General features: G+C 46.1%; 1 pseudogene; it reads right to left on the bottom strand.

Annotated features, from left to right (window-relative positions):
• Nucleotides 1-477: 477 nt before the first annotated feature.
• Nucleotides 478-24,987, bottom strand: LOC131915637 (small ribosomal subunit protein eS25-like; annotated as a pseudogene).
• Between the last annotated feature and the right edge of the window lie 1,006 nt (nt 24,988-25,993).

The following is a 25,993-nucleotide window of genomic DNA, read 5'->3' on the forward strand; positions in this document are numbered from 1 at the left end:
GTTGAGAGATCCCACTGTGGGTGCTGGAACTTCACCCAGGTCCTCTGGAAGAGCAGCAAGTGCTCTGAACTGCTGAGCCATCTCTCCAGCCCTCTCCCTTTAGAAAGCACTCTCAAGTTCCTTCCCTCCTTACAACCCCTTCCGACAACTTTAGGGTGAGTGGTGTAACGGCCACACTGTAGGTCAGAAAACCAAGAGCCGTGGGATGTCTGAGTCCACCTCCCTGGGAGGTGACAGTTCAGGGAAAAGGATACAAATGGTTCCGCTCCCGACAGGAAAGCTCCACTCTGTTCATTCCCAAGCCAATTTTAATTTTCATATTTCATTTCATGCTTTAAAGCACTATGAGGTAAAGATCAGGAGAGAAGGAGCCACCAGAGGGCTTTTTGGTTTTTTGTTCCTTTGTTTTGTTTTTCTTCTTTCCACTGTGACCAAATATCTAACTGAAGCAAATTGGGACGAAAGATTTGCTTGGGCTCACAGTTTCCGAGGGCCCATCACGGCTAGGAAGGTGTGGTGGAATTGAGTGGTCCGATCATGGCAGGCTAAGAAGTAAAGAGACAGAAAATGCTGGCTTTTTCTCTGCTGGCTTTTTCTCTGCTGGCTTTTTCTCTGCTGGCTTTTGTAGTGGCCTAGCGCCAGCCCATGGGATGCCATTGCTCACATCCAGGATTGCCTTCTGCTGTCAGTTATGAAAAGGCCTTCCCAGAAACACCCAGACGTGAGCTTCACCATCTCCTAACAGATTCTGAGTCCAGAAACACCCAGAAGTGAGCTTCACCATGTCCTAATGGATTCTGAGTCCAGTCAAATTGTCCTTGAAGATTAAGCATTACGCTTCCTTTTCCCCAAATTCTTAGTCTGGCCAAGCCTGAGCTGCCAACCCATACAGGTAGTGAGTATATGGGGAGGAGGCGGGGAGGGAATTGAAAAACCCACAGTGGGAGACAGCATTCAGGGCTTCTTCAGAGAGACCCACGCAGGAATGAAAGTACCTCTAGACCTTGTAGACCAGAGACTCCAGCCAGCTGCAGGGCTCACATCTGAGCTTGGAGATGGTTTCCATCACTACTTCCCAGTGAACTCTGCATTCTTTTCATATTGAAAGCCACCTGTTCATTTCTATATTTTTATACTTGGTTCTCAAATTTCCACTGAGGTACTTAACAGTAACACACGTGGACGTGACCTCTGCAGAGCTCAGCACTTACTCCGCAGAGTATAAAATCCAGGTGGCGGGCGGGAAATGTGGCTCAGTTGGTAAAGTGTTCACCTAGATTCAGGAAGCCCTAGGTTGAGTTCCCAGCACAGCATAAACTGGGTGTGTCCACAGGTTTATAATCCCAGTGCTCAGGAGGTGGAAGAAGAAAAATTAGAAGTTCCAGATGATGCTTGGCTACACAGTAGATTCGAGGCCAACTTGGTATACATGAAACTCTGTCTCAATCAAGGGGAGAAGGTTATGGGAAGATGGTTCAGTTGGTAAAGTGCTTGCCTTGCAAGAATGAGAACCTGGGTTCAATTCTCAGAACCCGTGTTTAAAAAAGCTGGTATGGTAGCATATGCTTGTAATCCTAGTGCCGGGGAGATGCAGACAGGTAGATTCCTGCATCTTGCTGGCCAGCCAGCCCAGAATAGAGTTCTGGGGGCAGTAGGAGATTACCCCTACCCATTTTTGTTTGTTTGTTTTTGTTTATTGAGACAGGGTTTCACTTTGTAGACTAGGCTGGCCTCAGAGTCACAGAGATCCACCTACCTTTGCCTCCCAAGTGCTGAGATATTATAAAGGTGTGTGGCCCTCCTCAACCCTGGGATAATAATACTGCCAGAGGAATAACACGCAAGATTGACAGAGCCTCCACACACGTGTGTGAACACACACACACACACACACACACACACACACACACATCTCAGGGTGGCTGGCCTGTGCACTGTACTAGTCATCCAGCTACAACTCACATAGATGAAGGAAGGCAGACCAGGCACTTGCTGAAGGACTGTGTGATAACTACCCTTCACTGAGGCTCAAGCAGGGCCTTCATGTTGAGTAAGTTTGAGGCAGACAAGCTCAGGGAACAGCTGGAGAAACCTGGGACTCTATTTGCTTGGGTTATGCACACATTCCTGCTCTGATATTGCACTTGGCAGCCCAGCTCCTCCATCTACATGGACTGTGCACACATATCCCTCTCTGAACAATGCACCGGGCAACCTTGGACCCCCACCTGCTTGAGCTGACCCCTACAGTCAGACCTTCCTTAGGGCTGAGGCAGAGGAAACTGTCCTTTCCTGAAAAATGAATTAGTTTTCTCCTCCCTGAACAACAATCAAACTTAACAGTTTCTGTTCAAACCTGTTTCACATATCTAGTTACGGAGAATGGAAAGGTTAATCCAACCTTAACTGGCTTGGGATGCATGTGCCGTGAGGCAAACTGTGTTCTCCAGGTGAATTTCTAGGGAGAATCTTCTATTTACCATCTTAAAATTTTTTTTTTTTAGATTTTTAAAATTTTAACATTTTTATGTCTATGAGCTTTTTGCCTGTATGTCTGTGAGCTACATGTGTGCCTGGTACCCACGAAGGTCCAAAGAGGGCATTAGATTCCCTAGGACTGGAATTACAGGTGGTTGTGAGCCACTGTGTGGTTACTGGGAATCAAACCTGGGTCCTCTGCAAGAGCAGCCAGTGTTCTCAATGGCTGAGCCAATTGTCTAGCCCCACTATCTGCCATCTTATGCCTGTGTATAAAAGAGTGTGCATACAGCTAAAATCAAATATGTTATGGGAAGGGACATGTGTAGGAGAAAAATGGCTATATGCCCTAACCTATCAATCAAAATAGAAAACCACCCAAACTATGTCCCTTAGTAACCAGCTCTTCCTTTCTTTGAACCTCATACAACGAGAGCCCATGTAGTAACCCACTCTCTACTCCGTTAGCTTATGGGGCCCACTGTTTTCCTGAAGTGTATTCAGAACTATTCTTTTTTTTTGTTTTGTTTTTTGTTTTTTGTTTTTTGTTTTTAGAGACAGGGTTTCTCTGTGTAGTTTTGGTGCCTGTCTTGGATCTCACTCTGTAGACCAGGCTGGCCTCGAACTCACAGTGATCCACCTGCTTCTGCCTCCCAAGTGCTGGGATTAAAGGCATGCGACACCACCACCACCGGTCTTTTTTTTTTTTTTATTTAATAAAGTTGTATTTTTCCACATGTACAGCTGATTGAACGTGCTCCTGCATCTTCGCCAGCAGCTGGGGCATCTCCATCGTTTGTGTCTCTGTGCTTTGAAACCAGCTTGGTAAGTCCTTTGCTGAGTGTAGCTCCTGAAGGGCTGCCCTGGCTGAAGAACCGCGAATCTTCCGTCTCTCAGAGACCACAGCTGGAGTGATGAGCTTGTAGTTGGGAACCTCCTTACAGAGTTTGTCAGACAGGACCAGATTATTGAGCTTGTCCCGAACTCTGCCTTTGGACCACTTCTTTGTGGCCTTGCCACCAGACTTATTTACTGGGTCTTTGTCTTTTCTGGCTGACTTTCCGGCATCTTTCTTCTTCTTGTCATCCTTGGGCGGCAGGATAAAGCTCGGAGAGTGGCGACGACCTCTGCAGCCTCCCTGAGATGTCGGGAGAAAAAAAGCTCAGATCCTATTCTATTGCTTTCTTTTAAATAAACTTTCCTTGCTACTTTTGCAAATCTGTATGGGTTTGTATTTTAATTCCCTGAATGAGAGGCCAAGAACTCAGAAACTGCCAATCTTGACCCAGACCCAGTATCAAGTTCAAATTCAGATGTCTGGCATCCTGCTTCTGGGTCTCTGTCAGACCCAGGGCCAACAGCTTATTTTTCAGCAGAGGTGGTTTGTTTGGGAACATGTGGGTGGAACTGAGGAACTAAGAGTGAGTAGTGGATTTGCTTTTTGCTTTTGCAAAGATTTCATTCTGATGATAGGTAAGATATTTCTCTAAGACTTTCCAGTGGGCTCCTGCATTTTCCTTAAGAGAGCCTGTGAGGTTTTTTTGTTTGTTTGTTTGTTTGTTTTGTTTTTTGCTTTTGTGGAACTTGCTATTCCTCCAGAGAAATGCCTCCTTTAGAGTTTTCTCCTGAGAGCTGTTCTACCTTGGCAACTCCAGCCAGGGACCTTCCTTAGGGCTTGAGGCAGAGGAAACTGTCCATTCCTTTTCTGAGGCCCTGCTGCCGGAGGAGGGAACTCCATGCTCAGGGTTGTTGGTAGGCAGAGTTCCAGAAGAGGCCGGTATTTTTAGCATGGCCTTCTTCACTTCCCAGCACCTGCCATGCTCTGTAACCCAAGGGGCTGCTTAAATGCCAGGGAGATGACTGAGGACAAGGCAGCCTGAGCTAATGTCCTAAAATACCACCCAGGAGACGGTTTTCCAATGGGAGCCATTTTGTATTCACGTCTTCCTGAACCACAGGGCCGTCACAGCCCCTGGTTGAGAACAGTGGCTAGAGATGCCACCATTTGCTCCTCACTTCAATTTTCTCCTCTACCGTTCATACCAACAATAGAGTATCTGCATATTTCCCCAGAGCAAAATATTTTTTTGATAGCCCTGAAAATGAGACGAAGCTCAGGCAATGGCCAAGGGCATCAACCTCCTTCCCATGACAGATTTAATTCACTGCTTTCTAAAGATGGTACACGCTGGAATTGGAAACGTGTTTTCAGGAAGCCCAACACATTTGTGGAGGACAGATGCGTCGTGGGTCACTTGGCTCTAATCTTGGAGGTTGACATCAGCCCATACCATCCACAGCATTCCTCAGTGTCACAGTCAGTACAACGAGGGGTGATAAATTCTCGGGCTGACCCGGTGTGGACCTGTGTAGACCAGATTTGTCTCAACTCACTATGTGGCTAGGGATACTCCCCTGCCCCTACCTCCCAAATTCTGGGATTGAAAGGCATGTACCATCACATCCAGTTTAATTTGATGCAAGAGATTGAAGCCATGCATGAGACATGCTAGGCAAGCACCCCACCAACTGAACGGCATACATAATCTCTTCTCTGGCTATCTTCAATGCTTCCAAACGCTATTATGTAAAATGCCACGAGTATGAAGTCAATAGATTGTGTCCCCTCCCCCTCCCCCCGCTACAAGACAAGGTTTCTCTGCCTAAGCCTGGCTGTCCTGGCACTTGCACTGTAGAGCAGGCTGTCCTTGAACTCAGAGATCCTTCTGCCTCTGCTTCCAGGGTGTTAGAATTAAAGGTGTGCTCCACCATGCCCAGATTTTCTTTTCTCCCCCCCCTTAAAACAAGTGAACTAGAAGTTAAACATTGAAATGGGCTTACCCCCCTTTCAAGTTGTCGGTTTCATTTTGGTGCATGAAAACTGTAACCAACAAATCACACACACACTGGTAAAATTTAGTTTAAAATAGTGTACATGATGGACATGCAATGTGCTTCACACGTAAGAATGAAAACATGTTTGGAAGTTCGCAGAACAATCTGGTGACTGAATTCACTTCTCATGGGGAAGGGGGAGGGGGAGGGGGAGGTCTCACTATGTAGCCCTGGCTACTCTTGGTTCCTGGGTTCCTCCACCAGGGAGCTCAAGGTGGGTTTTTATGATCATTGCTTGCTAAGCTGCTGGATCTTACCACCTTGCAAGGACTGGAGACAAGCAGAAGAGACATTAAGAGCCCTGTCCCTGGGCACACCTGACCTAGTGCTGGGCCAACTTACACATAAGCCCTTCCAGGTTAACTTGTTGGCCCTTTGAGGACAGTTCAGGGGTTAACTTGGGGCACAGATGACATTCTTGGGCATAGATGACATTTGGAGTCACCTAGGCAAGAGTCTGATGAAGGACTTCAAATGCTCCCCAACCTCAGCATCTCCTGAAACTACAGATAAGAATATATTTTGTGGGGTTGAGGAGATGGCTCAGTGGTTAAGAGCACTGGCTGCTCTTCCAGAGGACCCAGGTTCAATTCTCAGTACCCACATGGCAGCTCACAACTGTCTGTAACTGCAGTTCTGGGGATCCGGCATCCTCACACAGACATACATGCAGGCAAAACACCAGTGCACATAAAATAAAAATAAATAAATTATAAAAAGAATACATTTTGTATACAATTGTGTACTATAGTAAGTGTGGCATAGAACCCACTTCTGTTGTTTCCCTTCCATTATTCATAGGTGGGAAAGTGATCATCAGCAAGTTGAATATTTACTCTTTTAAGTAAACATGCTCCCTTTGGTTTGACACAATGTTTCTGTAGTAAAAACCACTGGTTAACAAAACCAAAAGTTCCTGCTTTACCCTTCACACAGAGGACTCAAAGGCACCTACCTTTGTACCTTCGTGAAGTGTTAGGTTTGGTAGTTATTAGTTGTGTGACATTAGCCAAGGCTCTGGGTCTCTGCTTCCTTATCTGAAATAGAGATGATAATAACATCCACGTCAGTATGCTAATGTGCCGTGTCTTCAGACTCCCACTTTTCTTTGTTGATTTATTGATTGTTCTGGGGACAGAACTCAGGATCTTGCAGATCCCAGAGAAGCATTCTAGCAATGAATTATATCCCCAGGCCAATTTTGGTCATTTATTTTAGTCAGATCTCACCTGTATGCAGAAGTTAGGGAAATAGAATGTTTAATTCTTTCTAGGACAGAGTCAGGTGGTTTCTAGGAACACCAATTTACTGTTTTACTTTTGAACCTTAAAAATATTGTTTTTTAACTAAGCATGGTCCCACACACCTCTAACCCCAGAAGTAGGGAGGCAGAGGCATGTGGATCTCTATGAGTTAGAGGACAGCCTTGTCTACATGGTGAGTTCCAAGGCAGAGGAGGGTGTCTGGTCACTTGGCGCTAGGGTTATAGGCAGTTTTGAGTCACCTGACACGGATGCTGAGATCAGAACTCAGGTCCTCTGCAGGAGCAATAAATGCTCTCCAGCCTCATACTTTTGAATCCTTTGGAAACATAAAGCATACATAAGAAATGTGTGTCAAATACATGTAGATCAATGAATCTCTACTAGACTCAACAGACTAGTAAAACCAACACCCGAATCAAGAATCAGAACATTCCAGAAGCTCTCCTTATTCTGTCTCTGCTACAAATAACCATTACTCCCAATGGCTTTCTCGTGTTTTTGAACAGTAGGAAGTCTTACACTTGGTTTTGAACAACTAAGCGGCTATGCATTTCTCTCTAAAATTTACCTTGTAATTAGGTCTCTATCTGTCCTGGATGACTAGTTTAAGTGTCAACAAACTCACTCATGGTACAAAGCACCCTGTAAGTTACCAAAGCAATGAGGCAAAGAAAGTCTGTGTCTTTGGTGAGATGTTTTCTGTTTGTGTTTTTTCCCCCATATGTCCCCTGGAGCTGTGTCTCTCTGAAACAAGGCAGAAGTTTCCAGACTCTTCATTTTTCTGTCTAGGATTCCATCCTGTCTCTGAAAGTGGGGCTTCCTCATCACAACAGAGGCCAGTGTTTCCTGTGTCCAGTTCCAGAATTCCAGGAGAGAGTTCACAGGTCTGGCTTGTTTCACACTTGGTCATTGTCTATGACCTTAGGGTTTATACATAGGTGATGTGAAAGGCCTGGAGACCTAGCCCTGAAATGAAAGAGCGCTGCTTAGGAAGGGGAAAGGTGGGGCTTGGAGATTTACATGAGGGATTTGGGTCTGTGTAGGTTCCTTCCTTGGGTGTTTTGTGGTGTCCTTGTCATTTCAAATGCAGATTCCCAAGTGGACATCTCAGTCCATGTAGTGATTGAAACCAGGCCACTTGACCCAGAAGGACCAGGTAACACAGGTCCTGGAGGCCCATGGCTGCTGCACCTCATGCTGCTTTGTGGCCACCTCTGGCTCTGTGGCAACAGCAGCCAGTGGCTTTTTCTTTTCCTTCTGGGGATTAGCTGTGATTTTTTTTTTTTCATGCACGTGCTCTGCAGTCTCTCACTGTTTAGTCCTAGTACAGACCTGGGCCCTGAAAACTAATTTCCTGGATGCAGAGACTCCAACTGTTTATGATGACGATGATGATGATTATTGCAGAGCAATGGAATTTCTGCCCAGGTTCTAGAAGCCACCCCTGTGGAGGACGGTTTACAGCCGCATCCTGAAGCCTGTGCAATGTTGTGTAAAGAATAGAATACTCATCCAGTCTAGGTTTTGTTTATTTTTGTCTTTGTTTCTGAAACAGAGCCTCAAGTAGCCCAGGGTAGCCTCAAACTTGCTATGAAGCCAAAGACGTCCTTATACCTCTGATCCTCTTGCCTCCACCTCGCCAATGCTAGGATTATAGGCATGTCCCACTGTGACAGGTTTATGTGGTGCTAGGGATGAAACCCAGGGCTTGGTACATGCTAGGGAAGCACTTTACCCACTGAACCACACCCCCAGCTCCAGACTCTGTGTGTGGGGGCCAGAGGTGGGTGAAGGAGTGTGCTTAGTGATGTGTGCACAGGAGCTTGCTTAATCTTCATGGCTAATCCAACAGGAAGAACTCACTATTATGAACACCATATATGGTCTTCAAACTGAGGCAGAAAGAGGGCCAGTGTAACATAAGTAATGTTTGTACTTGCCCCTCTACCATCTCATTTCACCCTCATGAAACTGTTTCACAGATGATTTTTCTAGTGACTCACTTTCCCAATTTTTCCAGAGATGAGACATGGACTCAACCTCCTGACTCCTAACCTCTAAGGCCCAGTTGCAAATAACACATAGAAGCAAAGAATGGTAACACCATTGCGTGAGCAGGTGAGATGCTGTGGCGTTTCAGAGAAAGCAGGGGTCATACACTCAGGAGAAAAACTGAGAAAGGCTTGAAGGAGCAACTAGACAAATAAGGAGGACACTCCAAACGGAAGAACAATATGACCCCCAAACCCGGAGACAGTGCGTATTGGGGACTAGTCAAAGGTCATTTGATACGCTGAGGAGACTCCAGACAGAACAGAAGATGAGTTTGAAAAAACACTGGACAGCTCCGTGGGCAGCTTCATCTGCACAGTGGGGCAGGTGGAGTGATAGCTCAACAAGCCACCGTAGAGAGGCCCGTGGCTGGAGGAGAATCATCCTGTGGGTTTCCTTAGCTCACTGGGTGCCTGTGGTCATGACAGGTGGAGGCAGCAGCTGGAGCCATATCCTTTATGAGAGCTGGGAAGATCTAGCCAGCTTCTAAAAGAAGGAACAATAAAACCTTTACAGACCATTAAAGAGTCAGATGTTCCACTAATGTAGGGTCAGATTTCGCACATTTGTGTGTGTGTGTGTGTGTGTGTGTCTGTCCGTCCATCCACATGTACTATGGTCTTTGCAGGTCAGGGAGAGTAGGAAATGAGCCAGCCAGTAGGTGACAGTTGAGCAAGAATATCTCTGACTTGCCGGGCGGTGGTGGCGCACGCCTTTAATCCCAGCACTCGGGAGGCAGAGCCAGGCGGATCTCTGTGAGTTCGAGGCCAGCCTGGGCTACCAAGTGAGTCCCAGGAAAGGCGCAAAGCTACACAGAGAAACCCTGTCTCGAAAAACCAAAAAAAAAAAAAAAAAAAAAAAAGAATATCTCTGACTCAAGGTTATTTTCTCACTTCCAGAGGCAAGGCTTGTCAGAGTCTGCCATCTCTTTTCTGGGGCCTCAGTGTCCTCATCTAGCAAGTGGGAGATCATAAGATCTACCACTCAAGACTGCTTTAAGAATCTGGAGTGATGTGCCAATTTTCCAGAGTCAACTTTTTTTTTTTTTTTTCCTGAGGCAGCGTCTCATGTAGCCCAGGCTGGCCACCAACTATGTAGCTGAGGATAAGCCTGAACTTCTGATTCTCCTGTCTTCACCTGAGTGCTGAGATTACAGCCCTGTGCCACCACACTGGTTTTATGGGCTTTGTGCAGTTTGGCAATTTTACCAAGCAAGCCCTGCCCCTTACTATCATTAAACTTGAGTTTTCTCAAGAGTGCATACTATCTCACCTAGAAAATGAAAGATGTCTTTAGGAATAGGGACCGTATTATCTGCTTATTCTAATCTTTACAATTAATTAGTTGAACAGTGATTTAGCTATTTTGGGTGTCTTTGTGTGTACAAGCAGGAGCCCCCTCCCTCCTCTTCCTTTCTGTGTGCATGTAGAAGCCAGAAATCAATTTCAGGTGTCTTCCTCAGTCACTCTCCACTTTGTTTTGAGGCAGAGTCTCTCTGTTTTATCTGCAGCTCATCGATTCAGCTAGGCTGTCTGTCTAGCAAGTCCTAGGACCTCCCCATCCACAACTGCCCAGCACTGACATTGCAAACTTGTGTCACATGCCAGGTTTTGCTTACAGGGGTCCTAGGGATCGAACTCAGATCCTCAGGTTCGTGTGGTAAGCCCTTGACTGAGTCTTCTCTCCAGCACCCTCACCTCCACCCCTCTTTCAACATCTCTCGATGCCTAACAAACACATAACGCACTGTTTTAACAAACAACATAAAGAAATTCTAGTGAGGTACATTTGCCCCTCAGCAGGAGCTGAGGTAAAAATATCAAGCTTCATTGGACAGCATGAAGTTCCCGGTGTGTCTGGCTCCAGGAGTCCTGGACACGAGTGAGTTCTAGTCCATCTTTCCACTCTATAAGAAATAGATACTTTAGAATCTAGATCATGAACTATGCTATGGTAACCTAAAGGATCTTTTTATTGAAAAAATGGGGGGCTTGTCTTTCTGGCTGTTCCTGCAGCCTCAGCAGCAAAACAGAGGTGCTGGATTGGGGATCGGGGTGGATGATAAAGGAATGTACATGGAGCAGACAGGGCCAAGGACACAGGGACCAGGGCAGCTGGATGTGGCAGCTAGCCCTGCACACCTTCCCCTGGCTCATGGGATGCAAGGGCTGACAGTAAGGGCTTTGAGTGTGTGACTCCAGAAGCAAGGGGGAAAGCTCCCGAGCTTTCCCGGAAGGTGAATCTCAGCTATGAATAGGTCTGACTGTCCTGCAGAAGAGGTCAAGGGATTGCAGTGTAGGGTTGGAAAGAGGATGGGATGGGAGACCTTCCTTCCTGACGTGGCAGAGGGTGGGGGAACACTTGGGTGGAGTGGCTGCTGAAGGGCCAGACTCCAGTACCCTGCTGTGGAGTGGGCTCCGGCCTGGGCTGGCCTTGTAGATGTGTTTGTAGAGCAGCCCACCTCTGAGTGCACCCCACAAGTTGGGACATCAGAACACAAGGATGGCTGCAGGTCTTGTCATCATTCTCTCATGGATCCCAAAGGCTTTGATAGCTGGGGACAGACAGACAGACAGATACAGACACACACACCATGGACTTCTTGCTGAGCTAGGTGAATGAGGGATTGCAGCCTGACTTGATTTAATTCAGAAGTTTTTTACAATACTACCTATTCTTATAGCTCAGGCAAAATGGAAAGATTCACACCGGTGCTACGGAAATGCTATGCTGGGGTTAGGTTTTGGATAGCTCCAGTGGTTCAAGAGGATTATTGGGACTGGAGAGTTTATTAAAAGCTATTAACACCATGGATAGAGAAACAGAGGGGGCAACAGTATGGTAGAGGCTCTGGAGGAGAGTTCAGACCCTAGCACCAGAGACAGACAGCATGGCAGCATCTCTGAAGGGCCCCTGTAGCAGGAGACATAGCCTCTTCATACACCTTTGAGGATGGGGGATGTCCACAGCAGGAGCCTGCAGTCCAGCAGGAAGTGGGGAGTGGGAGGTGACATCCCATTGATGTAAACTCACTTCCCAGGTGAGAGGTGTCATGCATCAGCTAGTTTGGCGGCTTGGGACTCAGACATAATGACCTAGTTGGGCACCTGTCAGTATCTGTGGAAGGAGGCTTGAGGTTTGGACATTACGTTTTATGCCTAGTACCTGAACAATGAATGGGTGGTGAGACTCAGAGGACATGGTGGAGATTGTCGGGGAGAGATCAGGGCCAGCTTGCATGGTCTGTAGTTGACTAACTTTTTCTTGAAGAATTTACTTTTGGAATGGATGTCTGGATAATTGAGGTCTTTGATTTATTTTAAAAATCAGATAATACAGGGGCTGGAGAGATGGCTCAGTGGTTAAGAGCACTGGCTGCTGTTCCAGAGGTCCTGAGTTCAATTCCCAACACCCACATGGTAGCTCACAGCCATGGGTAACTATAGTTCCAGGGGATCCAACTTAGCCTTTGTGAACACTTCATGCAGATGATACACATATACACGCAGGCAAATGTAGCTAGAGTTTTCCTGCCTGGCCCACGGTCAGGACAAATCTCTCTCACCCGCCAGTCCCACAGCCACTCAGACCCAATCAAATAAACACAGAGACTTACATTGCTTACAAACTGTATGGCCGTGGCAGGCTTCTTGCTAACTGTTCTTATATCTTAAATTAATCCATTTCTATAAATCTATACCTTGCCACATGGCTTGTGGCTTACCGGGATCTTCACATGCGGCTTGTCATGGTGGCGGCTGGCAGTGTCTCCCTCACTCAGCCTTCCACTTCCCAGAATTCTCTTCTCTGCTTGTCCCGCCTATCCTTCCTGCCTGGCTACTGGCCAATCAGTGTTTTATTTACTAACCAATCAGAGCAACACATTTGACATACAGAACATCCCACAGCAGGCAAAACATCCTCCCCCCCCCCCACAAGTAAGTAGTTAATACAAACCTACAGGTAGTCTGCACCGTTAGGGAGGAGCTTGTTTCCTGTCCTGGTGTTTCACTTTCTGTAATACTTTCTGTGACAGTGTCTAGTTTTTGCAGAAGGCAAGGGTATGTATGGGAAGTGAGGGTCTTATCCTAGCTCTTTTATGATTCTTTGATTATCCCTAGAGCCCCTATGTTAAGACTTAGTTCAATGCTAGAACGGTGATTCACACATAGCAGCTTAATAAGTATCTCGTGGGTATATAATTGCGTGAACATATACGCTTTCAGGAAGGATTTGATGTTGTTTAAGCTTCTGTAGGGCTACTGCCTTACAGAAAGTCAACACCTGCTTAGAGCACTCCTTTATTTTTTTCTGTCTATTTATTTATTTACTTATTTTGAAGATAGGTCTCACTATGTAGCTCTGGCTGGTCTGGAACTCATCATGTAGACCAAGCTGGCCTCGAACTTACAGAGATGCCCCTGCCTCTAGCTCCAAAGGGCTGGGGATTTAAGGTGTTTGCTTCCTCTCCCAGCCCAACTCAACTCAGAATATTCCTAACACAGCAAGGACACACACATGCCTTCAGCAAAGTCTGGCTCAAGGTCACACAGCCCCCCTCTGACATCTTCACTTTGTGCATTAGTATCTATCACGTGATCATGCTGGGGCCTTAGTTCACAGGCTGTTGCCCACATTCATTGGCCGAGCATCGGCTATCTGGAAGGGATGCTTGGGAGGCTGAGCCAACTCTCTCATATGGTTTACAGGCCAGCCTTATTATGAAACCCCAAGGCCTTCCAGAGAAATTCCTTATTATTTATTTATTTATTTATTTATTTATTTATTTATTTATTTATTTATTTATTTATTTATTTATTTATTGACACAAGCTCTCATGTAGTCCAGGATAGCCACAATTCATTATGTAGTAGAGAATGACCTTGAACTTCTAATCCTTCTGCTTCTGCCTCCCCAGTGCTGAGATGACAGACAGGCATGTGTCACCATTCCAGGGCTAGGGATTGCACTCAAAGCCTCATGCATCCCAGGTGAGCACCCTACCAGCTGAGCTACATCCACAGCCCAATTCCTAACTTTTTTTTGCCAAGTGAAACCATCTATTTGTGGCTTAATCCGTCTGAGTGAATCAAGTTCTAGAACCATAAGCTGCTGGCTAACACAGTCTCTCAGGGTGGTACAGTTGCAGGCATTTGTTAAAGGCAACACAGGGTCTCAGAAGGGATGCCCTGGACATGCAGCTGGTTCCCTTCATCTCAAAGGAGAAAAGCATATGGACATTTTCAAGTTACATGCTTTTTCTTTTCAAGTTTGCCTCCTGGGTGAATATTATGAAGATTATTACTAAGGTAGTCTAAACAATTTTAATTACATTTATTTGTGTGTGTGTGTGTGTGTGTGTGTGTGTGTGTGTGTGTGTGTGTGTACTTAAGTGTACATGGGGGCCAGAGGATAATTTTCAGGAGTCATTTATCTCCCTTTCTCTGGTCATTAGGCTTGTACCATCCCATTCTAACCTGGAATGTCTTTTAGCTCCAGGACCAAGTGAAAATTCAGATAAAAATTCATATATTATGAATGGATAAAATCAACAAATTATTATTATTATTTGAAACACAATCTCTGAAGCTCTGGCTGGCCTCTAACTCACAGGGATCCTTCTATCTCTGCCTTTCAAGTTGTGGGATTAAAAACATGTACCACCATGCCTAGCTAACAAATTATTTTGAAATCAAGAAACAGTTGTAACAGAAGAAATGTCAGTGCCAGGAAGCATCAATTCATTAAGACAAAGGTGCATTTTGGAGATAAGAAACAGGGACAGACTGCCAGTGGACTTCACCGCTAGGAGAAGCATCTCTCTTAGACAAGGCTTCCACTAGAAGACAAATGTCCCCTGTGATACACGGCTCCCAGCAGCCTAGAAGAACAGGGAGGGGACTCAGGGAGCTGGAGCTGTTCCTGTAGGCTCAAGGCCACCCATCGACTCCAGGGCCCCAGATCACCCAGCCCCACCCCCATTCAGGTAGGCGCTCTTAGGCATGAGCAAATAGAATGAAACCCAGAAGAGACATTCTGTGTTTATTTAAAATTAACGGCTGTTCTCCCGCCTCCCCCCGCCCCTTTCTGTCCGTCTTCTGTTTCAGAAAAAGCCTTTGTCTTTGGATTAGCCCAGCTGAAGTTATTTTTCTTACCATCTGTATGGGGAATTTCCCTCACTTTTTCAACAAGAAAATAGCTCTTGGGCCAAAGGAACCGTGAAAATGTTTAGTCTCCAGAAAGGCGTGCAGAGTTGGCAGAGGCAGCCCTGTGGCTCAACTTTACACAGGAAACATTCTCTCCTGCTTTTCCCTGTTACACTAGCACTCGGTGTATGACCCCATAATTCATGACAAATGTTCTTTGGGATGCTAGGAGACACTTATTGGGGTGGGATGCTGCAGAGAATGTCATGTAGTTATCCCAGCGGGTGATGTGGAGCCAGTGAGTGGACGCTGAGCTTGGAGCCTGGGGCCTGCAGCTTGGTTCATTTTTCTTGCTGGCTGATGGAGGTCAGTCATTTGCATTCTTTCTTTCTTCATTTGCCTCAGTTTCCCTAGTTGTCAAGAGAGTGTATCAAACTAGATAACCTCCTTTCTAGGTTAAAAATTCTTTCCATCACATTTTATCTATTTACTTTGTGTACATGTATGTATCATGTGTGTATGCCACAGTGTGTGTGTATGTGTGTGTGTGGAGATCAGAGGAAAACTTGCAGGACTTGGCTCTCTCCTATCACATGGCTTTCAGGATTTAACTCAGGTGTTCAGGTTTGTTAGCAAAAGCTTTTATCTGTCGAGCCATCTTGTCCGCCCCTCCGTTCTAGTTTAATGATTTACTTGTTACCCTGAAATGAAGGGCGAGCTTATTGCTTTAGTTAACTTTGCTTTTTCTTTCTTTCTTATTTTTTTTCCTTGGTTTTTAGAGACAGGGTGTCTCTGTGTAGCCCTGGGCTGTCCTGGAATTCACTTTGTAGACCAGGCTGGCCTCTAAGTCACGGAGATCTCCCTGCCTCTGCCTCCGAAGTGCTGGAACTAAAGCAGTGTTTCTCGACCTTCCTAATGCTGTGACCCTTCAGTACAGTTCCTCATGTGGTGACCCCACAACCAAAAAACTATTTTCGTTGCTACTTCAGAGCTGTAATTTTGCTACTGTTATGAATCATAGCGTAAACATCCAACATGCATTCAAGGGGTCACGACCCATTTGAGAACCTCTGTGTTAAAGGCATGTGCCACCACCGCCTGGCTTGTGGATGTTTCTCACTGCTGTGACAAGGGACTGGGGGAAGTCACTTCAGGAAAGAAGGGCTTGTTTTGTTTTACAGGTCGGGGTGTACTAACTCCATGGCTGGGAAGGCATGGCAGCGTGCCAGTGAGGCGGCTGAACCAGAAGCAGTGAGTAGTGTGTGGTGAGGAAGGAGAGAGAGAATGATTTCTCTTTTATGGACTTTGGGGTTCCAGCCCAATGGGGTTTTGCCACCCACAGTTCGAATGGGTCTTCCCATATCATTTAACCCAGAAACTCCCTCATAGATATGCTCAGAGGTCTGTCTCCTAGAATATTCTAGATACTGTGGAGTTGATGATCACTATTAGCCATCACACTCATAATAAAAGTATTATATATATATATATACATATATATATAAAATAAAACATGAAATGAGTGAGGAAGGCCAGTCTGTATTTTTGGGGGGAGAGTTAGGGGATAGGGTTAATTTTAGTGGGTGTTGGGGATTGAACTCGGTCTTGTGTATGCCATTAACACTCTTTACCACTGAGCTACTGCTCCAGTCAAGGGTTGGTTTTTGAAGCGCATTCATATTAGGGAACCGAAGCAGTCAGGTCAATGGCTATCGTGAGATATTTGGTGGGAAGTTAGCAGTGATGACCTAAGAAGGCTGTCAGTGACCTGACCCAGGAGGACAGTGACTGATGCTATCTATCAGTCAGGGCAGACCAGGAAGCTAGGTGAATCGTCCAAAAGCCAAGGTCAAAATAAAACACAGTGAGGGCCTGAGCAGTGCACACACAGCAGCTAAAATAGCAGCTGGGTCCCCTCCTGCCCCAGCCAGGGAGCCCTTCATGACTTCCTGCTGAGTGAGGTGCTGAAGATTAGGCTCCATACCCCAGCATCCTACTGTTTGCTGGCCCAGGAAGAATCCTAGAGAGGGGAGTAATGGGGACCAGAGTAAGGGTGAATCTGCCTAATCTTAGGTTGGACAGCTACAGCAAAGTCCTGTAGACTCACGGCTTAAAACATCAGAAGTTTCTTCTCACTAGTCTGGAAGCTGAAGTCCGAGATCAGGGTACCTCCATGCAAGGGTGGTCAGGGTGCTTCCATGCAAGGGCTCATGCAGGGTGCCTCCACGCAAGGGTTCATGCATGGTGCCTCCATGCAAGGGCTCATGCAGGGTGCCTCCACGCAAGGGTTCATGCAGGGTGCTTCCATGCAAGGATTCATGCAGGGTGCTTCCATGCAAGAGTGGTCAGGGTGCCTCCATGCAAGGGTTCATGCAGGGTGCCTCCATGCAAGGGCTCATGCAGGGTGCCTCCATGCAAGGGTTCATGCAGGTTGCAGACTACTGACTTTTGGTTGTACCTTCTGAAGGCAGAAGGAGTGGGGCATGACAGGTTCTGCCTTTAATCCCAGAACTCAAGAGGCTGAGGCAAGAGGACTGCAGAGAATTTGAGGCTAGTCTGGGTTACGTGGTTCATTCTAGGTTAGCCTGAGTGGTAGTGCAAGAGACCCTGTCTAAGAAAAAAAAAAGCATTAAAATAAGAGAAGTGCTAAAAGAGCTAGCTAACGCTGCTACTTTCTTGGGGTACCAGCCCCACTCACAAGGACTCTGCTTTCCTCGTTTAGTTACTTCTGGGAAGCCCATATTCAAATCCCACGGCCCTAGAGAGTTCACATCTGAATTTTGGCTAACCACAAACGTTTCAGTTATTACATCAGCTAATGTTTTCATGATACAATATTTGACTAAAATGTGCAGAACAATCTGCTGAAATTAAAAAGTAAAATATGAATTATATTAAAGACATATAAATTTTGAGTTTTTAGTATATATTAATTGGATAAAATAATATTCTCATAATAACATTTCATACATAAATGTAATGTCCTTTGGTAATCTTTACCCTTCAGCTCATTGCTCTCATGTTTTCATATGGCAATATTTATATGACTAAATATGTAAAGCAATCTATTGAAACTTAAAGATCTAATGTAAATTATATCAAACTTTGAAAATTAGCTTAGATTAAAAACTATTTAATTTTTTGAAAATATAATTAAATATTTAAAATAGTATTATGAGATTAAAAACTAGCTTTGAGGTCTGCTATGCCAATATAAAGAATTAGTATTTAGACTAGAGAGCTAGCTCAGAGGTTAAGAGCACTTGTTGCTCTTACAGAGGATTTGGCTTCTATTCTCACCACCCATACGGTAGCTTACAACCATCCATAACTCCAATTTCAGGGGATCCGATGCTCTCTTCTGACCTCTGAGAGCACCAGGCATGCACATGGTGCACATACTTACATGCAAGCAAAACACACATAAAATAAAATGAATAAAGCTAGTAAAAATACAAACAATAATTAGTACAATTTATCCTATGTGTCATGAATAGACCTATGAATACAAAACCTGTAAATATTATGACTTTTTTTTTTTTCGAGACAAGGTTTCTCTGTGTAGCTAGCCATGGCTGTCCTGGAACTGGCTTTGTAGACCAGGCTGGCCTCAGACTCACAGAGATTCACTTACCTTTGCCTCCCAACTGCTGGGGTTAAAGGTGTGCACTTATTTTATATTGCAGGCTATTTCCCAGCCACCATGTGTAACTATTGTGACTACTACCTCAATTTTGAGTACCTCCAGAATTACTTTTCAGAAGACAGAGAGAAACAAGAAACAGAGTCGCTACTAGTAGGGAATGGCACTCTACTTTGTAGGTAGGGAAGACTAGATAAGCTGATTAACTGGCTTTTATTCTTATTTAACTATAGCCTCTCTTTGCTCAAATCTCTTTCTATAGATTCACTTGGAATTTTTAATTATGTATGTGGGGTATGTGGGAGGTGAGTGCTGCTACTCCTGGAGACCAGAAGAAGAGGCTGCACTTCTGGAGCTGGAGTCACAGACGGTTGTCAGTCACCCACTGTGCATGCTGGCCACTGAACCCCAGTCCTCTGGAAGTGCAGTACAAGCTCTTGACTGTTAAACCGTCTCTTCAAATGTTATCCGGCTTGTAAAGGGGAGTCCATCTGTAACACAGCAACATCACAAATCACAAACCTCTGGGGCATTTGGACGCATTTCTTTTTGATCCATAGACACAGGACAAGAGATGTGGAGAAGTGTTTCCCTGGGGCCTGACTGCGGTTACTCACAAGGGTGGGTGTTTAACAGGACCAGATGCACAGCCTTAGTGCGGTGTTCTCGTCCTGAGAGGAGGGGGGGGCTCTCCTGATCTCTAACACCTTTATTTATTCTGTGTCTGTGATGTATGAGTCTGTGAAAGCACAGGTTCAGAGAAAGGGCCCCTTTGCTGGAGCTCGACCAGACGAGGGGTGACTCATCCAGGAGACACTAAAGATTACACACCCAAAACAGAAAAGGAGTCGAGTCACAGATAACGAGTCTAGTCATTGGAGTGTCTCTCTGTGAAGCTGTCTCTAATCCTTCCTCCTTTATTGACAGAATTAATCATCATTCGCTGGTGCACTCCTACACACACACACACACACACACACACACACACACACATTTTAATTGTATTTGTGCACATGTGTGTGTGTGTGTCTGCTTGTCTGTAAGTGCACCGTATGCGTACAGGTGTCTGTGGACATCAGATCCCCTGGAACTAGAGTTGCAGGCAGTTGTGAGTCATTCAGCCTGGGCACTGGGAATCAACGCAGGCCTCTGCAGGAGCAGCAGGCACTCTCTACCTCTGAGACATTTCTCCAGGACCCATCTACTTTTATTATTACCAACCGCACTACGGGGCTGAGCAGACGGCTCAGTGGGTAAAGAGCCCTTGTTCTTGTCGAGGACCTAGATTCAGTTCCTAACACCCGATGGTGGCTCACGACCATGTGCGACTCCATTTCCAGGGGATCTAATGCCCTCTTCTGACCTCTGAGGGCACCAGGAATGCAGGTGGTATACATAAATATGCGCAGCAAAGCACCCACACACATGAAAATGAATAAAATTAATACTAAAAATATTCTCTATATCAAAATGGGTTAATCTAATTCTTTAGAGTAGATTCTCTAGTGAGGTGGTGTCTTCCTTCCACCTCCAGCATTTAGTTCAACCGCTGACATCTCGTAGATGTTAGGTAAATGGGTAGAAGCAGCTGGATAGTGTTAAGGGAATGGTTCCATTTTTATTTTATTCTTTGAACTCTATTATTTATTTTTGTCTCTCTCTCTCTCTCTGTGTGTGTGTGTATTGTCTGTGTGTGGAGGTCAGAGGACAACTTGGGAAAGTCTTAGGTTCTCTTTTCCTACCATGTGGGTCCTGGGGATTGAACTCAGGTCGTCAGGTTTGGCAGCAGGCACCTTTACCCACTCAGCCATTTTGCTGGCTCTGTTTATGAATTTGTGTAGTTTTGAGAACTGAACCTAGGGTCTCTTGTAGGCTAGTCAAGCTTTTCCCCACTGAACATTAACCCTATTTTCACTTTTGTTTAGAGACAGGGTCTCACTAAGTGTCTCAGGCTATCTTTGAACGTGTGACCCTTTTGAGGAGCTGGGACTCCCAGGCTTGCATCACTGGGCCAGGTAGACACCCGAGTTTAAATCCTTATTCTTATTCCTTCCCAGTTCGGTGGTTAGATGTTTCTTTCCTTTCGAAGTTTTTGAGGCAGGGTCTCACTGTGCTGTCCAGGCTGGCTTTGATGTATTGATCCTCCTACTTTCTCCAGCTCCTAGGATGACAGGCATGTTCTACAACACGTGTGACTTGGAAAGTCTCTAAATACTTCCTAAAAAGTCTTTTTAAGTTCTTCTTATCGTGTGCATGTGTGTTGTATGGGCATGTGTGTGAGCCACACAGCGAGCCTGTGGAGGCTGGAGGACTTGATGGGATTGGTTCTCTTGTGTTGTCATCAGGCCTGTGTGAGGAGCACTTTGATCTGAACCATCTCCCGGGCCCCAGCACATTTTTCATCCCTCCAAGCCACCATTCACTCACCGGGAAACCAGTGCTCTCTCCCTCCTATGGTTTACTTACACAATGTTAAGCACAATGTCGGCTGTTGCTGCCTTTCTATCGCTCAGTACCCGGTAGATATCTAAACCCAGCCTTTCCTGTCCTGCCTCACAGTGTTGACACTGGATAAACCAGGCGGTAGATACTGGGGCACTTGCAAGGACATTGCAAGGAGGCACTATTGTTAGGTCAATTGCTAAACTTGAAAGGGACACTGGATGTGTGTGTGTGTGGAAGGTTTGCAGGCTTCTGAGCTGACTGGGAGGAAGGGAGGGAGGGAGGGAGGATTAAGGAACCCTGTGAAGCTAAAAGAGTCTTGGAACAAATGAAATGTAGACCTTGCTCCTCCTGGAAGGTGACGCTCTCTGGCAACTATTTCCCACACTAAAGGGGTGGCTGTAACTGCTGTGCGCTGAAGCAGCTCCTCCCATCAAACGCTGAGCAGAGAAAGAAGCCCTGTAACCTGAGACCTGGCTCCAGGGGCCTGCAATGTCTGTGGAGACAGCACCAGACTTCAGTACCACAGACAAGCTGGGGCTGTGCTTGGTGTCTTAGGCCTGGGCTCTGCCTTCTTGACCTGGGAAGACATTTGGGCTGTGGTAGGCTGGTGTGTCTCTATCTGTCAACTGCCTTTCTTAGTCACTTGCCCTAGCCCTGAGAGGTAACCCAGCTTTTCACTGTCCTTCCCCCCCCCCCATCTGTGGCATTCTGGGTGTTGGTGGCCAGGGCCTGCAGCAGAGTCCTGTGCTGTCAGTATAACAGTATTTTGCAAACTCGGATTCATTCCCGGGCATCCTGCTAGGTGCAGAACACAGAAAAAGCACAAGAAGGCATTTTTGCTAAAGACAGCATTCACTTTCCCAACTGGGAAAGATACAAACTGCTCTCCAGCTGCTGGTATAAGAAGTTAGGGCTGGTGAAACGGCTCGATAGTAAAGGTGCTTGGTGTGCAAGCCTTGGGTCCCCGGAACCCATGTAAAGTCTGGTGTGACCCTATTTACATGTCCACCCCTCTCCTCAGAACCCACGTAAAGGTGGAAGGGGAAAACAACCCACAAACTTGTTCTCTGACTTCCATATATGCACTATGACACATGTGCAGCTCCATTGAGCGCGCGCGCGCGCGCGCGCACGCACACACACACACACACACACACACACACACACACACACACACGCCCAATAATAAAATTTAAAACTAAGAAACAGTGTGTCAGGTATAGTTGTGCCTTTAATCCCAGCACTCAGGAAGCAGAGCCAGGTGGATCCCTGTGAGTTCGAGGCCAGCCTGGGATACATAGAGAAAAAAAAAATATCATAAAGGTTTAGCTTCCTGTCTGGGGTGAGGAAAAAAAAAAAAAGAAAAGAAAAGGAAAGAAATGTGGATTTACAGACAGCAAAATACAAAAACATAGAAAAACATAAGGTCATGGAGATCCTAAGGCAGAACACCAACTGATTTCCAAGTTTATTATTTGATTTGGGTCCCATGTGAGACCCTGTCTCAAAAAACAAACAAACAAACAAACAAAAAACAAAAAAGAAAGAGGGAGAGGAAATGTGATAAGTATCATACTAGTGTTTTGTTTGCTTTTGTTTTGTTTTTGGACAGGCTCTCAGATACTCCAGGCTGGCCTCGAACTTGCTATGTAGCTGAGGATGACCTTGAACTTTTTGTTTGTTTGTTTGTCGACGGGGTCTCACTGTGCAGCTCTGTCTGGCCTGGAACTTGCTATGTAGTAGATCAGGCTGGCCCTGGGACTCCAAGAGATCCACCTGTCCCTTTCTTTCACGTGCTGGGACTAAAGGCCTATGACACCATTCCTGGCTGACCTTGAACTTCTGATTTTTCTGCCCATACTGGAATTACAGGAGTGTACTACCACGTCTGCTTTTCTTTGGCGCTGGAGACTGAACTCAGGGCTTCATGCATGCTGGGCAAGCATGACTGAACTATATCCCAGGTCCCCACATCAGTGCTTTGGAAAGAGAAGGAGGAGCCCTGGAGTTGATGGGGTTGATCCTTGCTGATGGCATTCTCTCCTTGTATAGCTCTTTCCCGTGCTGAATCAGGGCTGAAGCATGGGGACAAGAGATGCAGTGAAGGGTAATGTGTGACTGCTACAGCCAGGCCTAGAAGAATTGCAGCTTCTTCTTTGGTCTCCTGGATAAGCAGTTGGGAAAACCAGTTGCCATGGTTTTCCATGCCATCTGGACCCCACAGGCTGCCTCTTGGAGAGGAGCTAACTCACCAACCAGGTGGGTCTACCAGTGAGTTGTGGGGGTGGCTTGTAACACGACAACCACTGGAGATGGGGAAGAAAGGGGGTGTCATGTGAGAAGGCAACTCTTACCGCCTAGAATACAGTCCTCCTTGGGGCTGACACAGTTGTCTAGTCAATGTGGACATTTCCCTGGAACATCCCTGATAGGTACCTAGATTCAGCAAGCCTGGTGCTCCCATGCCTCGTCTTTGTATATGGTTGCTGCTGACAAGAAAGGCTGTATAGCTTGGCCTTCTGAGTCAAGAGCAAGGCAAGGCCAAGGTGGTAGAGTCATAGGCAAGGCAATAGTAGAGTTAAAAGTTATCGTGGCAGGGGGTTCATGGTGGCAGGAGCTTGAGATGGCTAGATGTCATGGTTAGATAACTAACATTCACAGTTAGGAGGCAGAGATGAATGCTCGTGTTCAGCTCATTCCTCCTTTTTATTTAGTTCAGGACTCCAGCCTAGGGAATGGTGCTGCCCACATTTGTGGTAGATCTTCCCTCCTCAAGTAAACCAACTGAGATAATCTCTCATAAGCATGCTCAGAGACCTAGTCTAGATAATCCTTTACAGGTGTGCCTGGAAGCTTGCCTCCCATGGGATTCTAGATCCTATGAAGCTGACAATCAATATTAACCATCAAAGCCACCATCCTTCCTTACAAGTCCTGTTTGAGCAGTTGATTGAAGAGCCAACACCCATCATACAAGGCTTTTAAAAGCATTCCTTAGGTGCCTTTTGGCTAACATGAGTCGTGCGGTAGCATCACACTTGCCTGCACTGTGGCCAAGGTGTTATGGGAAGTTTTCAGCCCCAGTTCTCACCAACTGCTAGAGATTGAGGAAGTGGAATCCACTGGGCCCTTTGTCTCTCTCTTCAGTCTCAGGCAGGATCTCAGACCTCTTTTCAGATGCTAACCCTATATGGCTAGGTTCTCCCTGGCTGCTAAGGTCCTCAAACTCCTTTCCTTGACCCTGCCTCTGCTCCATGTATATTCTTTTTGTCCTTTGAAAACCCTATTCTCTTTGCCTCTGTCCTCTCAGATAAGGGCTGCTTATTTGCATGTATCCCTCTCAGGGTCAGAGGTCAGTTTGAAATCCTGGCTCCCTAGGCCATTCCCAAACTCCTCTTCATCCTGTGAAAGACCCTATTCCCTTAAATTCACACCCTTAGTTCCTTCCCATCCCTGATTCCCTCCTGGACCATCTGGTCAACCCCTTAGTCATTGTCTATCATGGCTCCAGGGTTCCTAGGTATCCTTTCACTCTATCCTGGGCCCTTTATCATCTATGTGGATAGATCTTCCAGATCACAGCCTTGAGCTCCTAACCCAAACCAGCTTCCTTCTAAAACTATTTGTAAACGTCAACATGATATCTGCTCACCTAGGCCCACTTTGTCGCTATCCATCACCATCTGTCTCCCGGTATAGTGCCACCTTTTCCTGCCATAGACTCCTTGGTCCTTCATTGGAATCACCCTCTTCTAAACATCCCCAGCTACCTCTCTTCTTCCCCACAACTCCACTCTTCAATTTACTTGGAACAATGCTTAGCTTAGTACAGGACTCTTTGGTTGGTAGAATGTTCTATTTATTTTTACTTTTTGTCCTCCCCCGCATCCCAGAGTCTCATGTAGTCCAGGCTTGCCTCACAGCCAAAGAATACCCTGAATCTGATTCTCCTACTTCCATCTTCCAAGTACCAGGATTATATATGTGTGTGTGTGTGTGTGTGTGTATATGTATATATATATATTATATGATATATATACAATACATATATATATACCGCCATGCCCGCTCAGTCTATTGTAATGCTGGGGATTGAACACAGAACTTTACGTATGCAGGGCAAGTACTCTAACAACTGGGCTATAGTCTCGGCCTCTTAAGAGCTTTTTGGAATGCATAATTTAATTTTGTTTTGTCAATCACCTCTGACAGAGGCTATGGAATAGGGCAGGTGTACATACTTCATCTAACAGGTGAGGTCCAGTCATAAGGCTCACAGAGGTCCACTGTCTTTCCCAGATTCATCCAAAGCTGAGTCCAGAACTCATACCCACTGGCCTTAGCTCCACCTTGACTTTCTAGAATAGATTGAGATTTGGATACTTGTTCTAAAGGTATGAACAGGGCAGAGCATGCCAGCTGAAGGCCCAGGATTCTCAAGCAGCGTGGGGCCAGGAAAGGCGGCATTCAGAGGGAGAGGACCCTGATGATCTTCACAGACCTACTAGAGGCAGAAAGATCCTATTCAGGATGCCAGCCCTGGCCATGACATGCAAAACCAGATGCTGTAGGTAAGGCGCACCCTCTGAAACAGAACGCTTCAAGCTCCCCAGCCTTCTGCAGATCCCATTTTCTTTCCATACTAGACTCGGGGGCCTGGGAGCCCTGCATCACTCAGCACATCAAAGGCGTCCCCGGGTTTCCCTGCACCACTCTCAGAGGCTTTTAACCAGCCTTTGACAATAAAATCGCTTTTAAATAAAAACCAAGCCTCAATATTGGACAGAAAGGGATTAACAGGATGACATCATGCTATTTTTGTTGGCATTTTCCCAGCACCAATGTGAGGAACCTGGGAGTGGAGGGAGGATACATATTTCTTTTCTTTACAACTGACTTGACATTCTAAATCTAGGTCTGGAAAAGCCAAGGAGTTGGAGGAGGCAGGCAGTGCTGGGGGCACTCCCTCAGCATGGTGCAGACATGTGCCACCTCGGAGGTGGGGGTGCCGGGCATTTGAGGGGAGCCAGACTGAAGCTGGCTCCACTCTCCGACCTCTCTGACAGAGG

The sequence above is a fragment of the Peromyscus eremicus genome, chromosome 7 (genome assembly GCF_949786415.1).
Source record: "Peromyscus eremicus chromosome 7, PerEre_H2_v1, whole genome shotgun sequence".
Lineage (NCBI taxonomy): Eukaryota > Metazoa > Chordata > Mammalia > Rodentia > Cricetidae > Peromyscus > Peromyscus eremicus.